Here is a 19,138-nt window from a genome sequence, read left to right as displayed (position 1 = left end):
CATGTCCCGTCTCGTATATTCGGTCCTGTCGTGTCCCCAGCTCCTGTGTCTGTTCCTGTCCTGTCCTGAGTCCTGTCTCCCTTGGTTACTTGTCTTGTCTTAGTCTGTCTTGTTTTCCGTGCCCTCTCCTGTGCCAACTCCTGGGGGGTTTAGGTGTACGCGCCCCGGGAGTTGCGCGTTCATGGGGGGGGGCATCTGTCACGCCTTCGTCTCGTCATGTCTGTTGTCCCCGGTCATGTGCTCTTTTTAGCACATGGCTATGTTTTGTTTATGTTCGAGTCTCCGCCTTTGTTCCGCCTCCTCGTCCGTGTCATGTGTTAACCCGTCCTCGTTATCTGTCCAGGTGTTTCTCATTTGTGTCTGTATTTAAGCCCTCTTGTGTCACGTCCTGTTGGTCGTACATTTCACCTTTGTTCAGTCGCGTTGGTTTACCTTTCACATTTCTCCTCTGTTATGTCGGTCGTGTTATCTGTCTGTCTCCTTAGTTTCCCTCGTCGTTGTTTTGTTCCCCGGTCTAGTCTGTCTCTGTGATAGTTTCGTTTCATTTCGTGTTGTGTTGTAACTACTGTCGCCTGTCGTTGTTTTGTTATTTCTTTCATTTAAATTAAAATACTGTGCTTTAGCGAGTGCGTGCGCCTCCCTCAATCCGCCCCTCGATCCTGACAGCTGTTCTCTTACAGATGTAATCAACTACAGTGTATGTTTGTTGAGTTTTTATTTTTACATCGATTAACTTCATTAAACATAACTATAGAAAATGTGGAATATTATGCAATGTACACATTTACATTTTTAGTCATTAATTAATTCCTTAATTATTTATTTTTTAGGTCATCTGGCAAACCATCTCTTGCTGCTTCATGTGATATTCGTACCACAGTTTGAAAACCAGTTCTTTAAGCAGTTTAATGTCCACACCTTGTTCTCCTCTCGCTGAGGTAAGCAGGTGAAGACCCACCCGTGTTCAGAGGCCTGGCTCAGAGCGTGGAGTTTCTTGGTTCTGCTTCAGGATCATTAGACAACGCTTGATTAGATTAACACAACTCAAGGGAGTGAAAATCACCTCTCTGGCCTGGGGCTTGATTGAAAGTAGGGCTAGTCTTGTAATCTAGTGGGCTCTTTTGTCTTCCTGCTGGTCAGGAACAGCTTTAAAGGAATCAAAGACGTTAAATGTCTAAAAATATATATATTAGATCATCAGCACTTTTATAACAAGCCCAGATCTGAGCATGTGCACAGCTGTCTGTGTCCATCCTTTCACTGTGAGAACAACAACTCAGCACACTGAGTCTGAAAGGATGTGGAGCTGGAGGAAAGCTTGCATTTGGAAAAGGAAACAAACACGAATTAATTATTTTTTTAAAGATGAAGCTATCCACATTGTGAGTGTGTGAAACTGACCACAGTTGTGAGTGTATGAGTGACTGGGTGAGTGTGTGAAACTGATCACAGGTGTGAGTGTGTGAGTGAGTGACTGGGTGAGTGTGTGAAACTGATCAAAGGTGTGAGTGTGTGAGTGAGTGTGTGAAAATGATCACAGGTGTGAGTGAGTGACTGGGTGAGTGTGTGAAACTCACAGGTGTGAGTGAATGAGTGAGTGTTTGAAACTGATCACAGGTGTGAGTGAATGAGTGAGTGTGTGAAACTGATCACAGGTGTGAGTGAATGAGTGAGTGTGTGAAACTGATCACAGGTGTGAGTGACTGGGTGAGTGTGTGAAACTGATCAAATATTGTGAGTGTGTGAGTGACTGGGTGAGTGTGTGAAACTGATCAAAGGTGTGAGTGAATGAGTGAAACTGATTACATGTGTGAGTGAATGAGTGAGTGTGTGAAACTGATCACAGGTGTGAGTGAATGAGTGAGTGTGTGAAACTGATCACAGGTGTGAGTGAATGAGTGAGTGTGTGAAACCGATCACATGTGTGAGTGAATGAGTGAGTGTGTGAAACTTTTCACAGGTGTGAGTGTGTGAGTGACTGGGTGAGTGTGTGAAACTGATCAAAGGTGTGAGTGGGTGAATGACTAAGTGTGTGAAACTGATCACAGGTGTGAGTGTGTGAGTGACTGGGTGAGTGTGTGAAACTGATCAAAGTGTGAATGATTATAGAGAGAATACAAACATCACAGCATAACCTGAATGTTTATAAAAACAATTATACATTCATAAAAACATACTTAGGGGAAATAAAGGTTTCAGTCGTCAATTAAATAAGTCGTCAAATAAAATGACGGCTGTTCTCTTACAGATGTAATCAACTACAGTGTATGTTTGTTGAGTTTTTATTTTTACATCGATTAACTTCATTAAACATAACTATAGAAAATGTGGAATATTATGCAATGTACACATTTACATTTTTAGTCATTAATTAATTCCTTAATTATTTATTTTTTAGGTCATCTGGCAAACCATCTCTTGCTGCTTCATGTGATATTCGTACCACAGTTTGAAAACCAGTTCTTTAAGCAGTTTAATGTCCACACCTTGTTCTCCTCTCGCTGAGGTAAGCAGGTGAAGACCCACCCGTGTTCAGAGGCCTGGCTCAGAGCGTGGAGTTCCTTGGTTCTGCTTCAGGATCATTAGACAACGCTTGATTAGATTAACACAACTCAAGGGAGTGAAAATCACCTCTCTGGCCTGGGGCTTGATTGAAAGTAGGGCTAGTCTTGTAATCTAGTGGGCTCTTTTGTCTTCCTGTTGGTCAGGAACAGCTTTAAAGGAATCAAAGACATTAAATGTCTAAAAATATATATATTAGATCATCAGCACTTTTATAACAAGCCCAGATCTGAGCATGTGCACAGCTGTCTGTGTCCATCCTTTCACTGTGAGAACAACAACTCAGCACACTGAGTCTGAAAGGATGTGGAGCTGGAGGAAAGCTTGCATTTGGAAAAGGAAACAAACACGAATTAATTATTTTAAAGATGAAGCTATCCACATTGTGAGTGTGTGAAACTGACCACAGTTGTGAGTGTGTGAAACTGATCACAGGTGTGAGTGTGTGAGTGAATGACTATGTGAGTGTGTGAAACTGATCAAAGGTGTGAGTGTGTGAGTGAGTGTGTGAAAATGATCACAGGTGTGAGTGAATGAGTGAGTGTGTGAAACTGATCAAAGGTGTGAGTGTGTGAGTAAGTGTGTGAAACTGATCACAGGTGTGAGTGACTGGGTGAGTGTGTGAAACTGATCAAAGGTGTGAGTGAATGAGTGAGTGTGTGAAACTGATAAAAGGTGTGAGTGTGTGAGTGAGTGTGTGAAACTGATCACAGGTGTGAGTGAATGAGTGAGTGTGTGAAACTGATCACAGGTGTGAGTGTGTGAGTGACTGGGTGAGTGTGTGAAACTGATCAAAGGTGTGAGTGAATGAGTGAGTGTGTGAAACTGATCAAAGGTGTGAGTGTGTGAGTGAGTGTGTGAAACTGATCACAGGTGTGAGTGAATGAGTGAGTGTGTGAAACTGATCACAGGTGTGAGTGTGTGAGTGACTGGGTGAGTGTGTGAAACTGATCAAAGGTGTGAGTGAATGAGTGAGTGTGTGAAACTGATCAAAGGTGTGAGTGTGTGAGTGAGTGTGTGAAACTGATCACAGTTGTGAGTGAATGAGTGAGTGTGTGAAACTGATCACAGGTGTGAGTGTGTGAGTGAGTGACTGGGTGAGTGTGTGAAACTGATCAAAGGTGTGAGTGGATGAGTGAGTGTGTGAAACTGATCAAAGGTGTGAGTGGATGAGTGAGTGTGTGAAACTGATCACATGTGTGAGTGAATGAGTGAGTGTGTGAAACTGATCACATGTGTGAGTGAATGAGTGAGTGTGTGAAACTGATCACAGGTGTGATTGTGTGAGTGAATGATTGAGTGTGTGAAACTGATCACATGTGTGAGTGAATGAGTGAGTGTGTGAAACTGATCACATGTGTGATTGAATGAGTGAGTGTGTGAAACTGATCACATGTGTGGGTGTGTGAGTGAGTGACTGGGTGAGTGTGTGAAACTGATCAAAGGTTTGAGTGAATGAGTGAGTGTGTGAAACTGATCAAAGGTGTGAGTGGATGAGTGAGTGTGTGAAACTGATCACAGGTGTGAGTGAGTGACTGAGTGAGTGTGAAACTGATCAAATGTGTGAGTGAATGAGTGAGTGTGTGAAACTGATCACAAGTGTGAGTGAATGAGTGAGTGTGTGAAACTGATCACAGGTGTGAGTGTGTGAGTGACTGGGTGAGTGTGTGAAACTGATCAAAGGTGTGAGTGTGTGAATGAGTGAGTGTGTGTAACTGATCACAGGTGTGAGTGGGTGAGTGACTGGGTGAATGTGTGAAACTGATCACAGGTGTGAGTGAATGAGTGAGTGTGTGAAACCGATCACATGTGTGAGTGAATGAGTGAGTGTGTGAAACTTTTCACAGGTGTGAGTGTGTGAGTGACTGGGTGAGTGTGTGAAACTGATCAAAGGTGTGAGTGTGTGAATGACTAAGTGTGTGAAACTGATCACAGGTGTGAGTGTGTGAGTGACTGGGTGAGTGTGTGAAACTGATCAAAGTGTGAATGTCTAAGTGTGTGAAACTGATCACAGGTGAGAGGGTGTGAGTGACTGAGCGTGAAACTGATCACAGGTGTGAGTGTGTGTGACTGAGTGAATGACATCTGCAGAGCATGGTTTAGTTTGGTTGCATGATACTAGAGCTTTATATTTAATGAGTAAATTAATTGTTCAGTAATAATGACAAATGCGTTGAGCCCCTGGTAATGAGCCAGTTACTGGGCAACTGCTCTTAATTTGTTTCTCTCTGAATGTTCAGGTGATATCTTGAAACCCACCTACAACTAGAATTCATGCGTGGTCAATGTGCCTCACTATTTATCACATGAAATGAATCACGCCTCACGGGTGTCTCTGCAATTAAGTATAAAACATCTGTCCACTTACAGAAAATAATCTCCAATGTTCTTCCACTTACACGTCACATCAGCCTCAGATCCTATTTGTCTGTACCAGGCTGGAGGGTTATTAAGCGCCCTCAGCATTAGGATGGACAAACTATGGGTTGTAGCTAACGTCACTGTACAAAGTAGCTGCTATATTGGGGACCTCTTCATTACTCTGAACTCAAATAAAAACTGTGATGTTTAAATTGTTTTATTGTTTCGGTCAACACTTGTAGGCCTCATTTAGAAGTTAAAATGAAATATAAGTATGGATCTCTGACCCATTTACCTACATCATGTTTAAAGAAAAGCATGGGCCATGTCCAAACAGAGCGCCATACTACCTACATAGTGCACATCACAGAGAATAAAACGAATAATACAGACTGTAATTAGATGCTGTTCTTGCAGGGCAATGTGAACTTTATTTATGAGTTGCATTGACAGAATGTTTTTAGTGTGAGCGCCATATTGGGGACCGATTTTCTGGTTTTAGAGCACAGCACTAATGTAAATGAATGGGAAAGACGGACATTTATCTCATACACAAGTCCTCTCCCTGCTCTCTGGAGAGAGTCTCACAGCACTCAGAAGCACAGAAGGAGTAAAGGATTACACTGTGAAGTATAATGAGAAGTAAAAAATCATTACCAACTGTTAGCCACATTAGCATTTTAATCATAGGTTCTAATAGAAAATTGTTAGTGTTAGTCTCTAACAGGTTTCTCTGCCCTTTTGTCTGAATTTGAGTGAGTTATTCACACACAAGCCCCATACTCCTCCATCTCAGTCTTTTCCCCTGTATACAGGTAAATAATTAAATCATATATATATATATATATATATATATCAGTGGCGGATGCTGGTCTTTCAAGGAGGCAAAGCTCAATTTCGGCCTACATCATAAAATGTGTTGGTTTATTTATGCGTAAATTCTACCCTCCGTTCCTTAAGAAAATGATCTGTGACCCTGTCGTACCAACAAGGCGTCTTCTCCAGGGACTTGACTAGTGTCCTCTCAATGGCCAGCAGAGCTAGGCTGCTTAAACGGCCTTGGCCCATGTGAAGTGTGTCCGCCTGTGCTCCCACGGATCTTTACACCAAAGGATCGCTGATTCGCTCATTTTGCTGTCAATCAAAAAGGGATTCAGCCTCAGACAGATCATCCAATCATCATGCAGAAGCTGAGCGTCCGGGCCAGCCGAGGCCAGCCCACTGCCCCATAGACCCCCAGAGACGCTGAGCGTCATTTATCCAATGACTCGTCTCGTTTTGCTGCACTTTGCTGCTTCACAATTGAACTCTGTGGACACTCAGTGTCCACATTTTACCAGTGTTAAGAAGCTGTTTCTGAACAAAAGTTGAGCGCGTTGTAGTGCATATTTATTAAATTACATGTACACACAACAGTATATATTTGATCACTTATTTTTTACAATTTAGGGGAAGCTGAGCTTCCCTTGCAGTCTTAGAGCAATCGCCACTTATATATATATATACATATATATATATATGATCTGTATTTTTATTTTTATTTTCTGTAATGGTCACTAGGTTGGGAATATGTCACTACTTTGGGACTTGGCTCAAGCTCAATCCAACATCATGTATCTAATAGGGGATGGGATCAGTGAAGACACCTTCAGTAAGGCACTTAATATCCAACGGTCCAGTTTATGAAAGACGCTTATTCTCTCATTTTGTAGTTCTGGGACAACAACATGTGCATTCATGAAGAAGGGCCTAATTATCTCATTTAGCCAAGAGAACACAGCTTTTCTCTTCAGCTTTGCAGGTTCCGAAACAAGACGTTGAGGTACACAGCTCAGTTACACTGTTAATTGTTCCCACAGTTGTAATCAAATTAGTAAGTCTTAGAGTAAATCAATAATGAAGCCCATTATGCTAATGTCCTGTTGAGATCCATTAGGTGATTTAATGTTTTTAGTTCTTTTCCATGTGCCATGTTTTGGTTTGATTCCTGGTCATGTGATCTTTCTTCCCTTGTGTGTCATGTCTTCTTTTGTGTGATTTTTTTTTTCTAGTCTGTGTTCTAACACTCTTCTAACACTGGTTGTCTGCCATTTGTGTTTGTCCTACTCTTTGCATTGCTCTCATGTTGTGTTTGCTTTGAGATTGTTTCATGTTGGTATTTTGGTCTTTCTTTCTTTCAGTTTTGAATTATTTTTGTGTAGCATTTCCTTAGTCTTGAGGTTTTCTTGTATTTTCTTTTGTCATGTTTACTAATCCTTTGTAATTGATCTATGTAGTCCTATTGCCCTTGTTTAGCTTTTACTTCAGTGTTTTTAGTGTGCTATAATTTTTACTTTGACTCTCTGGTATCTAGTACTGTATTATGTCTAGTGTCCCTTTAGTCCTTAGTTTACTTACTCGATTATTGCCTTGATATATCACGTTACAGTCCAAATATGCCTCACAAAAGATGGGCTCAGTATTGAGAGCTAGAAAAAGAGATACAGGCTACAGATAATAAGTGCCATACCAAGTGCTGACCAAGTGCAGCAACAAGTGCTGATAATTGGTAAAAAGCAACACAGCAGCACAAATCAACACATTGCAAGCAGGAGTTATTCAAAAGCAATTCTAGTAATAGATGACTCTCAAGACTGCATTTCAAGGCAGTGAGGGACTGTTCTGTTCTATGCAGAAACCATTCAGAAGTCGGTAATCTTGCCAAATTTATCTGGGCCAATAAACATGTCAACAAACAGCTATATTTTAAATTGCAGCAGCATTTCAAGAATTCAAACCCTGACTTGTACAATAACAAGACCAAAGCTACTCAATCCATGCATCACTGTGAATCCACAAATGTGTGAACACAAAAAAAAAACTACAGAAATACCCTAAAAGATCCACTTTTGTTTAAGAGATGGGTGAGTGTGAAGAATATTTTAAAGATTTAAAAACCCCTTATTTGATCATAAGGTAATTTACCCATTTCATCAGCAAAAATGGTTCTTTATGGAACCAGAAGTGGTTCTTCTATGGCATCGCTCGAAGAACCATTGGTAGCATCTTTATTTTTAATAGTTTTCATTTAATTATGCTCATGTGAGGCTTTTTATTGTAAAAAGGAGTGATTTACCAAGGAGCATGATGCGCTGACTTCCCTACCTTGCATGTCCATGTATAACATGTCAGTTCCTGAAGCAGGCAGATATATCTGACAAGTTGGCAATGAGAAGGTGGAAGTGGCAGTCTCTAATATAACCCACGGTGAAGCAGCGGTCATTAATAAGTGGTAGTGCTGTGGTGGGTGAAGTGATTGCTAGATTAGAGATGGGGTCAGACTTTAGTCTTTTAAAAGACTTTTTCTGAGTCCTTTCTAAGTCTTTTAGTGTACGCTTAGCTCAAGATGCAAATGATGTTGACGGAGTGATGAGACAAAGTACCCAGCTGGCCACCAACGTCAAAAGACGTTGATATGTGGTTGAATGTTGGTCGTGACGTCGGATGACCAAAATTTTACATCAGGGTAACGTCTAATACCGATGTTAAACTGACGTAAGAAACTGACGACATATGACACTGATATTTTGTTAGTTTTAAGTCATGATATTATGTAACCACAATCCAACGTCTAATAAACGTCATATCCTCATGTCAAATAGACATAAATTACCAACATTTAGTTGTAAGGTATGGTGACCAAATCCCAACGTTTGATAAACGTCTGAATTTTAACGTCAGTTCAACCTGCCATTCTAACATCAATAGACGTTGATAATTTGTTGGTTTTAAGTAGTGATGTTATGCAACCAAAATCCAACATCTTCCAAACGTCACATCCTGATGTCAAATTGACGTAAATTACCAACATTAAGCTGTAAAGTATGGTGACCAAATCCCAACATCTGATAAAAATCTGAAATTTAACGTCAGTTCAACCTGCCATTCTAACATCAATAGACGTTGATAATTTGTTGATTTTAAGTAGTGATGTTATGTACCCAAAATCCAACATCTTCCAAACATCACATCCTGATGTCAAATTGACGTAAATTATCAACATTAAGCTGTAAGGTATGGTGACCAAATCCCAACGTCTGATAAACGTCTGGATTTTAACGTCAGTTCAACCTGCCATTCTAACATCAATAGACGTTGATAATTTGTTGGTTTTAAGTAGTGATGTTATGTAACCAAAATCCAACATCTTCCAAACGTCACATCCTGATGTCAAATTGACGTAAATTACCAACATTAAACTGTAAGGTATGGTGACCAAATCCCAACGTCTGATAAACGTCTGAATTTTAACGTCAGTTCAACCTGCCATTCTAACATCAATAGACGTTGATAATTTGTTGGTTTTAAGTAGTGATGTTATGTAACCAAAATCCAACATCTTCCAAACGTCACATCCTGATGTCAAATTGTTGTAAATTACTAACATTAAGCTGTAAGGTATGGTGACCAAATCCCAACGTCTGATAAACGTCTGAATTTTAACGTCAGTTCAACCTGCCATTCTAACATCAATAGACGTTGATAATTTGTTGGTTTTAAGTAGTGATGTTATCTAACCAAAATCCAACATCTTCCAAACATCACATCCTGATGTCAAATTGACGTAAATTACCAACATTAAGCTGTAAGGTATGGTGACCAAATCCCAACGTCTGATAAACGTCTGGATTTTAACGTCAGTTCAACCTGCCATTCTAACATCAATAGACGTTGATAATTTGTTGGTTTTAAGTAGTGATGTTATGTAACCAAAATCCAACATCTTCCAAACGTCACATCCTGATGTCAAATTGACGTAAATTACCAACATTAAGCTGTAAGGTATGGTGACCAAATCCCAACGTCTGATAAACATCTGAATTTTAACGTCAGTTCAACCTGCCATTCTAACATCAATAGACGTTGATAATTTGTTGGTTTTAAGTAGTGATGTTATGTAACCAAAATCCAACATCTTCCAAACGTCACATCCTGATGTCAAATTTACATAAATTACCAACATTAAGCTGTAAAGTATGGTGACCAAATCCCAACGTCTGATAAACGTCTGAATTTTAACGTCAGTTCAACCTGCCATTTTAACATCAATAGACGTTGATAATTTGTTGGTTTTAAGTAGTGATGTTATGTAACTAAAATCCAACATCTTCCAAACGTCACATCCTGATGTCAAATTGACGTAAATTACCAACATTAAGCTGTAAGGTACGGTGACCAAATCCCAACGTCTGGTAAACATCTGAATTTTAACGTCAGTTCAACTTGCCATTCTAACATCAATAGACGTTGATAATTTGTTGGTTTTAAGTAGTGATGTTATGTAACCAAAATCCAACATCTTCCAAACGTCACATCCTGATGTCCAATTGACCTAAATTACCAACATTAAGTTGTAAGGTATGGTGACCAAATCCCAACATCTGATAAACGCCTGAAATTTAACGTCAGCTCAATGTGCCATTCTAACATCAATAGACGTTGATAATTTGTTGGTTTAAAGTTGTCCTATTATGTGACCAAAATCCAACATCTTCCAATCATCACATCCTGACGTCAAATTGATGTAAAATACCAACATTTAGTTGTAAGGTATGGTGACCAAGACCCAACATCTTGTAAACGTCAAACTTCTAATGTCAGATCAACCTGCCATTCTAACATCAATAGACATTGATAATTTGTGGGTTTTAATTTGTGCTGTTATGTAACCAAAATACAACATTTTCCAAACGTCACATCCTGATATCAAATTGATGTAAATTACCAACAATAAGCTGTAAGTTATGGAGACCAAATCCCAACGTTTGATAAACATCTGAATTTTAACGTTAGTTCAACCTGCCATTCTAACATCAATAGACGTTGAAAATTTGTTGGTTTTAATTTGTGATGTTATGTAACCAAAATCCAACATCTTCCAAACATCACATCCTGATGTCAAATTGACGTAAATTACCAACATTAAGCTGTAAGTTATGGAGACCAAATCCCAACGTTTGATAAACGTCTGAATTTTAACGTCAGTTCAACCTGCCATTCAAACATCAATAGACGTTGATAATTTGTTGGTTTTAATTTGTGATGTTATGTAACCAAAATCCAACATCTTCCAAACATCACATCCTGATGTCAAATTGACGTAAATTACCAACATTAAGCTGTAAGTTATGGAGACCAAATCCCAAAGTTTGATAAACGTCTGAATTTTAACGTCAGTTCAACCTGCCATTCTAACATCAATAGACGTTGAAAATTTGTTGGGTTTAATTTGTGATGTTATGTAACCAAAATCCAACATCTTCCAAACGTCACATCCTGATGTCAAATTGACGTAAATTACCAACATTAAGTTGTAAGGTATGGTGACCAAATCTCAACGTCTGATAAACGTCTGAATTTTAACGTCAGTTCAACCTGCCATTCTAACATCAATAGACGTTGAAAATTTGTTGGTTTTAAGTAGTGATGTTATGTAAACAAAATCCAACATTTTCCAAACATCACATCCTGATGTCAAGTTGATATAAAAAAATGCCAACTTTAGGTTATAATATAGGGTGACCAAAACCCAACGCCTGGTAAACATTAGACTAATATCAATAGACATTGATATTTTGTTGGTTTTAGGTCGTGGGGTTTAGTACTTCAAATTTAACGTCATCTTGATGTAAAATACCTACATTTATTTGTTAGGTATTGGTAATAAAAACCCAGTGTATGATAAACATCATAATCTAAATGTCAACTCAATGTGACATTCTAACAATATTGGATATACTTAGTTGGTTTAAGATGCAACATTCATTCATTCATTTATTAAATGTAACTGCTTATCCACTTTAGGGTTGCAGTGGGTCCGGAGCCTACCTGGAATCAGTGGGGCACTTTTCCTTCACAGTGCGACACACACTCATTCACACACTTATACCTATGGACAGTTTTGAGTAGCCAACTGAGCTACCAACATGTGTTTTTGGACCATGGGAGTAAATTGGAACACCCGGAGAAAACCCACATGAACACAGGGAAAACACACCCAACTAATCACAGACAGTCATGCGGAGCAGGGTTCGAACCTACAGCTGCAGCACCCTAGATTTGTGTGACAGCGACACTACCTGTTGCAGTCCCAAGTTGAATTTTATAAAAAATTCCAAACATCATTCTGATACTCTACCATACTGAAATTAATTAATTAATTAATTCATTGTCTGTAACCGCTAATCCAGTTCAGGGTCACAGTGGGTCCTGAGCCTACTCAGAATCACTGGGAGCAAGGCAGGAACACACCCTGGAGGGGTCGCCAGTCCTTCGCAGGGTGACACACACTCATACATTCACACCTATGGACACTTTTGAGTCACCAATCCACCTAACAACATGTGTTTTTGGACCTTGGAAGGAAACCTGAACACCTGGAGGAAACCCCCGTAGACACAGGAAAAACACACCAAACTACTCACAGTCACCTGCCGCTCCAGGACCCTAGAGCTGTGTGACAGCGACAGTACCTGCAGCACCATCGTGCTGCCCCAAGCTGCAATGTTAAGAAACCAAAATGCAGTGTGTTCAAAACATTATTCTAATGCCATATTGACATAACATAACAAAATTCAGTTGTGAGATACCATGACCAAAATGTAAAATTATAGAATAAGAAATCATTAAAATCATTTAAAATTAGTTTAAAGAGATCAAAAACTACTGAGATGTTCTTAAGTGGGCAATAATCTGAGCGGTCCAATGGTGGACCAGCAGTGGCCTACCATCAGTGGGTTACCAACATTTTCAAGCCATTTGATAGGTATATGCTTGCCGTCTTAAGAATACAAAACACACTATAAATAAATGCTGTATCGAGTTTGCTACTGTATTGTAATGTATTTTTGAATACAGTATTTTACTGTGTATTGTAATGTATCTTGGGTAACAGACTGGAAGCAGCAATGAAGCTAGCTTTACAGTATTTCACTGTATTGTGAGCTGGGGAGGCTGAGGACTGCAAATGGCATCTAAAGGTGAGTAACTTATTTACACCATTTATTTATCACTTATTTTATTGTTTTGACAACGTAAATATAGCTTAGTTCCAAAATTACATTCGTAATTACATTAGTTCCAAAATACCCCCCCCCCCCCTTGGGCAATGGTACAATTTATTTTTGTAACGTCAGTTGTAGGCCTCACTACAAAACAAAACCAGAACAGGACAAGTGAATACTTTTCGTCCAAATAAAAAAAAGAGAAAGAATTGTGTTTTTTCATTTAGTTACACCGCGACCCTGAAATGGACAAGCTTAAAAGATGATGATGATAATGATGATGATTTGCGTTAATATTGTTTTATTTTATTTAAATTATTTTGTTGAGGGTGGGGCGGTTAGCGAGAACGGGGCTAACGGTTCCCTGGGGGCGGGGTGACGAGAACAGAGACGGAGAGAAAGAGACAAAACGTATTCAGAGGCTGCAAGCGTCATCGTACTTTAGGGACTTTGGAACAAAAGTAATGAGTAAATGTATGTTTTAATCATACAGCTCTAAACGTTTCCAACCACATTGTCTTGGTACTGCTTTTTAGCAAGATAGATGGTGCTAGTTATGATAGCCGCGAACATTTAACCAGATAACTCCTGTGGAATTTGCACACTTGTTTGCTCCCAAAAAATGTTAATGTTTTATCGTCGCAGATATCGTCAACTGGCGTTTCCCCCCCTCAAATTAGTCCGTTGGAGGGGATTGAAGCCGGAGACATCACCAGTTTTGTGACGGCTTACAAGCAGGAGACTGAGGGAAAGGTAGGAGAGAAGAAGCGGGAAGAAAAGAAAGAGAGGGTTCTGCTCCATTGAAACAGGCTGCCGGTGAAAGTACGGGTCAGTCGTAGCATTGTTTATTTATATTTAGCGTAGTAGAGAACGATAATTTGACTGTACAGACAATTGTAAACTCAAAGTCCAGTTTTGGGCTTCTTGCGGGTACTATTCGAGTTTTAGTTAGCTAGCAGAGTAATACTTTTTAAAGAAGAGAACGGAGGGAAATATAAACATAGAGATGGACAGGGATTCTGGTCATTGATATTGGTCAGTTTGGTAAAATTAGCTACGTTCATTATAACAGAGAGTTGTAAACGTAGATGTTGTAGACATTGTAAACATGTAATGTTAGCTACAGACAAACTCCATTCCAGATTATTAGCTAATATATATTTGGAGTGTCAGGTGTGAATGAGGTGCAAGATGGGGGGGAGTGAAATAGATTTTACTTTGTGCTGTGTTGAGAATTATAGACTACTGTATTTTGCTGCAGAATTTTGAGCTCCATTCTACGGAGCCCCTAAAGGGATTGGGGGAAAAAATTAAAAAAAGACTATTGTATTTGCGAGGTAACGCAATTGTGTTTGCGAAGGAACGCCAAAGTCTTTTTTTCCCCAGTCCCTTTAGGGGCTCCGTAACAAAGACAATTGTGTATCATAAAACATTTGCAAAGGAGCGCAATGTATTTGCGAGGGAATGCAATAATGTTTGCAAGGGAACACAAAATCAATAGTCTTTTTTTAATTTTTCCCCCAGTCCCTTTAGGGGCTCCATACCATTCCAAATCTGATTTCAGACTCCCATTTTTGTTATTTAGTTTATATAGAGTGTACATTTTAATTGTTTATCAGAGTTTAAGAGTATTGCATTTAAAGTGTCTAAATACTAAATGTTGGCTACCAGTTCTGTGATCACAAATGTAGTGTGTTGGTTTTTGTAATGCATATGAAATGACATCTTATTTCTCTGTACTATATGTTTTAAATGTGGAGAGTCTCGTCGTGCCATGACTTTCAGGAAGTTGGCTGCATTTAAGGCTCACATTTACAGGTATCATTAAAACAGGAAAACTGAAACTAGACCTAGGCTATATCATATAGGTTTTAATTTGACATGTCATTGAAAACTGCAATGGTAAATGTTGAAGACTTAAAATAATTTATATTCTCATCATTTAGGCAAGTGCCACATTTGCTGATTTTAAAACCCTTAACCTGCTTGTGAGTCCTCTGATTTTTATTCTGGGTATGTATATATAATTGCAAGATACTCCAGAATGACCAATGCAAGATATTTGCTGACAGTGGAAGGACAAGTGACCTATGTTTGCTCAAGCCTCCATTAATTTCTGGAAAGGCAGCCCTATTCACCTTGTACTAAAATTTCAATTTCCAATATCGACAGGAAATTTCTTTCTTTCTCTCTCTCTCTACTTGTTTACTTCCTTCTCTGAATTAAACTAGCCTCTATTTCAAGTTATCTTACCTGTAATTAAAAATATTATTATATATAAAAACCTTGAAATATGATAACTTTACTGATGCAGAAACCCCATGTATGAAAATGGATTAAAAAATTCTAAAATTATCTGAAGGTAATTGCTTTTTAATATTTTGACCCGTTTCTGTTGGATAATTCTTTATGAAATTATTATGATGGGCAGTTACTGTTTACTGTCATTCATTCATCTGTTGCAACCATTTAATTCTAATCAGGGTCATTGTGGGAATCATTTGATGCAGTTGAAATTTGTGCTTTTGATATGTGAAATTAAAGGTCAAATACAGGATTTTCTGATTACTATGATACATTGAAATATTGCATAGCATATCAGTATACATGGCTTTTAGATCAGGTATCAAATTGAAATTGCAGTACTTTTGGGAAAAAAATGGTTTTGTTGAGTTCGTATTAATATCTATCCTCAGTCTTCACTACAAAAAGTGTGAGCAAGCGACAACTAGGGCTGGGCGATATGACCAAAAATTCATATCTCGATATGCCTAAAAGAAATGGAGATATATGATACGATATGACATTATGAAAGCCATAACAAAATACAATGTCAAAGTATTAGTGTTTATTTTTAGCACCAAATAGGACATGCTGCATTATCTAACTGTAATTATTAATGTAATTCACCTTTTACCTCACTCATTTGCTCTGATTACTTGCAGAAAAATAAAAATAAACATAGCACAAAAAGTAAGAAAATTTGTGTCTGGTTGATTATTTCTTTGTTGTAACAGTACTTCTTGCCAATAAACCTTATACCATTACTGTTAATTTCTCTTTTAAATGGTGCTACATTTGTAAGAAACATGCTTTTGTGAGATGAGCAGTAGAGCTGAGTATGTGGATTGCGACAGTGAAAAATTTGTCAAATACTCACTGCCAGTGCCAAACAGCTTATTTTGTGTAATGGTGTGATGTGGCATCTCCTTCACTTGAAAAATGAGGTTTATCGTCATTGCAAGCAATCTCAATGCAGAAAAAGATATTGAGATGAAATTCTACAACCAGTGGCAATCCCATATCTCCACAGTCTGGGACCAAACTCTAACCTCCAAAATGACAACACTTGCCCCCACAGAGCGGTGTTTATCAGAGACTACCTCCAGAATTTGGTAGTGGAGAGGATGGAATGGCCTGCTAGCTCCTGACCTCAACCCCAATGAACACTTGTGGGATCAGCTTGGGCGTGCTGTTCATGCCACAGTGACCAACACAACCATATGTGTGACCAGCAGTGTGTAACCAGGATGGTGACCATCATGAAGAGAAAGTCCTGGGCTGTTTTGGCTGTTTATGGTTCTTCCACACGCTACTGAAGCTCCTATTTGTTAAAAGAATACATTGTTAAATTGCCAATATGTCTTGTTTCTTCAAACTTCAGTCAGCCAGTCACAACTCACCAAACGAGTCAATGGCAGAATAAACTCTTTGGCATTGGCAGAGAGGATTGGGCTAATGTTTCATTGGCACAACCCACATACTCATTTCTACTGCTCATCCCACAAATGCATGTTCCTTATAAATGTGGCACCATTTCAAAGGGAAATTAACATGATTCCAACAGCATAAGATTTATTGCCAAGAAACATTGTTACAACAAAGATATAATCTACCAAACAAAAATATCCTTATTTTTGTGCTATGTTTAGTTTTAAAAAATGTCTTGCCCATGATGTCATCTGATCTTCCCCTTACTGTATCCTCTTGTGTACAAAATTTTTATTGCAACTTTTTTGTACTTTTATTTCCACATGCTATGTTACTAACTGTGGATTTTTTATTTTTATAGACGCCTCATTGGTAAAAATTCCCAGGGGTGGTAAACGTAGAGAGCAACCAAGAAGTCCTGGACCATGCATCTGTGTGTATCCTTGCTTTAAAGAAACTGATGGACTTTGAATTAAATTTTATTTACAAACCGGATTCCAAAAAAGTTGGGCCACTAAACAAATTGTGAATAAAAACTGAATGCAATGATGTGGAGATGGCAAATGTCAATATTTTATTTTTAATAGAACACAGATGACAGATCAAAAGTTTAATCTGAGTAAATGTAACATTTAAAAAAAACATATGTTCATTCAAAATTTCACAGTGTCAACAAATCCCAACAAAGTTGGGACAAGTAGCAATAAGTGGGAAATTGAGCATATAACGAACAGCTGGAAGACCAATTAACAATAATTAGGTCAATTGACAACCTGATTGGGTATAAAAAGAGCTTCTCATGGTGTCAGTGTCTCTCTGAAGCCAAGATGAGGATCACCAATTCCACCATTGTTGCGCAGAAAGATGTTTGCTGTGCAGCGATACCAGAATGGTGTTACCCAGTGTAAAAAAGCAAAGATTTTTAAGTTATCATCAACCGTGCATAACATCATCAAAAGATTCAGAGAATCTGGAACAATTGCTGTGCATAAGGGTCAAGGCCGTAAAACTCTACTAGATGCTTGTGATCTCCGGGCCCTTAAACATCACTGCACCTTGAACAGGAATGCCACTGTCAAGGAAATAAAAGAATGGGCTCAGAAATACTTCCAGAGAGCATTGTCAGTGAACACAATCCACCGTGCCATCCGCCGTTGCCAGCTGGAACTCTACAGTGCAAAGAGGAAGCCATTTCTAAGCAAGCTCCACAAGCTCAGACATTTGCACTGGGCCAGGGGTCTTTTAAAATGGAGTGTGGCAAAATGGAAGACTGTTCTGTGGTCAGATGAGTCACGATTTGAAGTTCTTCATGGAACACTGGGACGCCATGTCATCCGGACCAGAGGACAGGATAACCCAAGTTGTTATCAACGCTCCGTTCAGAAGCCTGCATCACTGATGGTATGGGGTTGCATGAGTGCTTGTGGCATGGGCAGCTTGCGTGTCTGAAAAGGCACCATTAATGCAGAGAACTATGTTCAGGTTCAAAACATATGTTCAAAACATATGCTCAAAACATATGCTCCCATCTAGACGTCATCTCTTTCAGGGAAGACCCTGCATTTTTCAACAAGATAATGCCAGACCACATTCTGCAGCAATCACATCATCATGGCTACGTAGGAGAAGGATCCGGGTACTGAAATGGCCAGCCTGCAGTCCAGATCTTTCACCTATAGAGAGCATTTGGCGCATCATAAAGAGGAAGGTGTGACAAAGAAGGCCCAAGAGGCCTGTATTAGACATGAATGGGAGAGCATTCCTATTTCTAAACTTGAGAAACTGGTCTCCTCTGTCCCCAGACATCTTTTGAGTGTTGTAAGAAGAAGGGGGGATGCCACACAGTGGTAAAAAATGGCCTTGTCCCAACTTTTTTGGGATTTGTTGATGCCATGAAATTTTGAAACAACACATTTTTCCCTTACAAATGATACATTATCTCAGTTTAAACTTTTGATCTGTGATTTGTGTTATATTCTGAATAAAATATTAGATGTTGGCACCTCCAAATCATTGCATTCAGTTTTTATTCACAATTTGTTTAGTGTCCCAACTTTTTTGTAATCCAGTTTGTATTTAAAGGGTCATGTTCAACACAAAACTGACTCTAAGTCAGTAACATGTTGGGTTCACTGATGATATTTGAAATACAAAGTTTTAGCAATCCAGATTACATATTTTTTATTATATTTTTCATGATGTTTTACGGTCACTATTTGTGTTGTCTGGTAAGATCAAAATTCATGTGATATAACGTAATGTTTTACTATAAAGATTTGGGCACCTTTCTTGTAATTCATCAAGGCAATAATGTAATTGGATATTGTGAAGTATTTTTGGTTAGAAAAAAAAGCAAATATCATAAGGGGCAAAAATATTAAGTTCAAGTAAAAACATAAATGATTTGAACATGTTATGTAGTACTTGAAATTTGTCCACATTTTGCATATATTCAGTTTTAA

General features: G+C 38.7%; 1 long non-coding RNA gene across 2 annotated transcripts; it reads left to right on the top strand.

The window, feature by feature from the left end:
* The first annotated feature begins 12,803 nt into the window (after positions 1–12,803).
* On the top strand, positions 12,804–19,110 carry LOC136697673 (uncharacterized). 2 transcript variants are annotated; one of them, XR_010802732.1, is made up of 4 exons: positions 12,804–12,941; positions 13,611–13,793; positions 14,726–14,783; positions 17,038–19,110. It is a non-coding gene; the product is annotated as an uncharacterized lncRNA (long non-coding RNA). The 2 variants fall into 2 exon arrangements; XR_010802733.1 differs by lacking the exon at positions 12,804–12,941 and adding an exon at positions 13,347–13,439.
* Positions 19,111–19,138: the final 28 nt, after the last annotated feature.

This window comes from Hoplias malabaricus, chromosome 5 (genome assembly GCF_029633855.1).
Source record: "Hoplias malabaricus isolate fHopMal1 chromosome 5, fHopMal1.hap1, whole genome shotgun sequence".
Lineage (NCBI taxonomy): Eukaryota > Metazoa > Chordata > Actinopteri > Characiformes > Erythrinidae > Hoplias > Hoplias malabaricus.
This window is presented reverse-complemented; position numbering and strand designations above follow the sequence as displayed.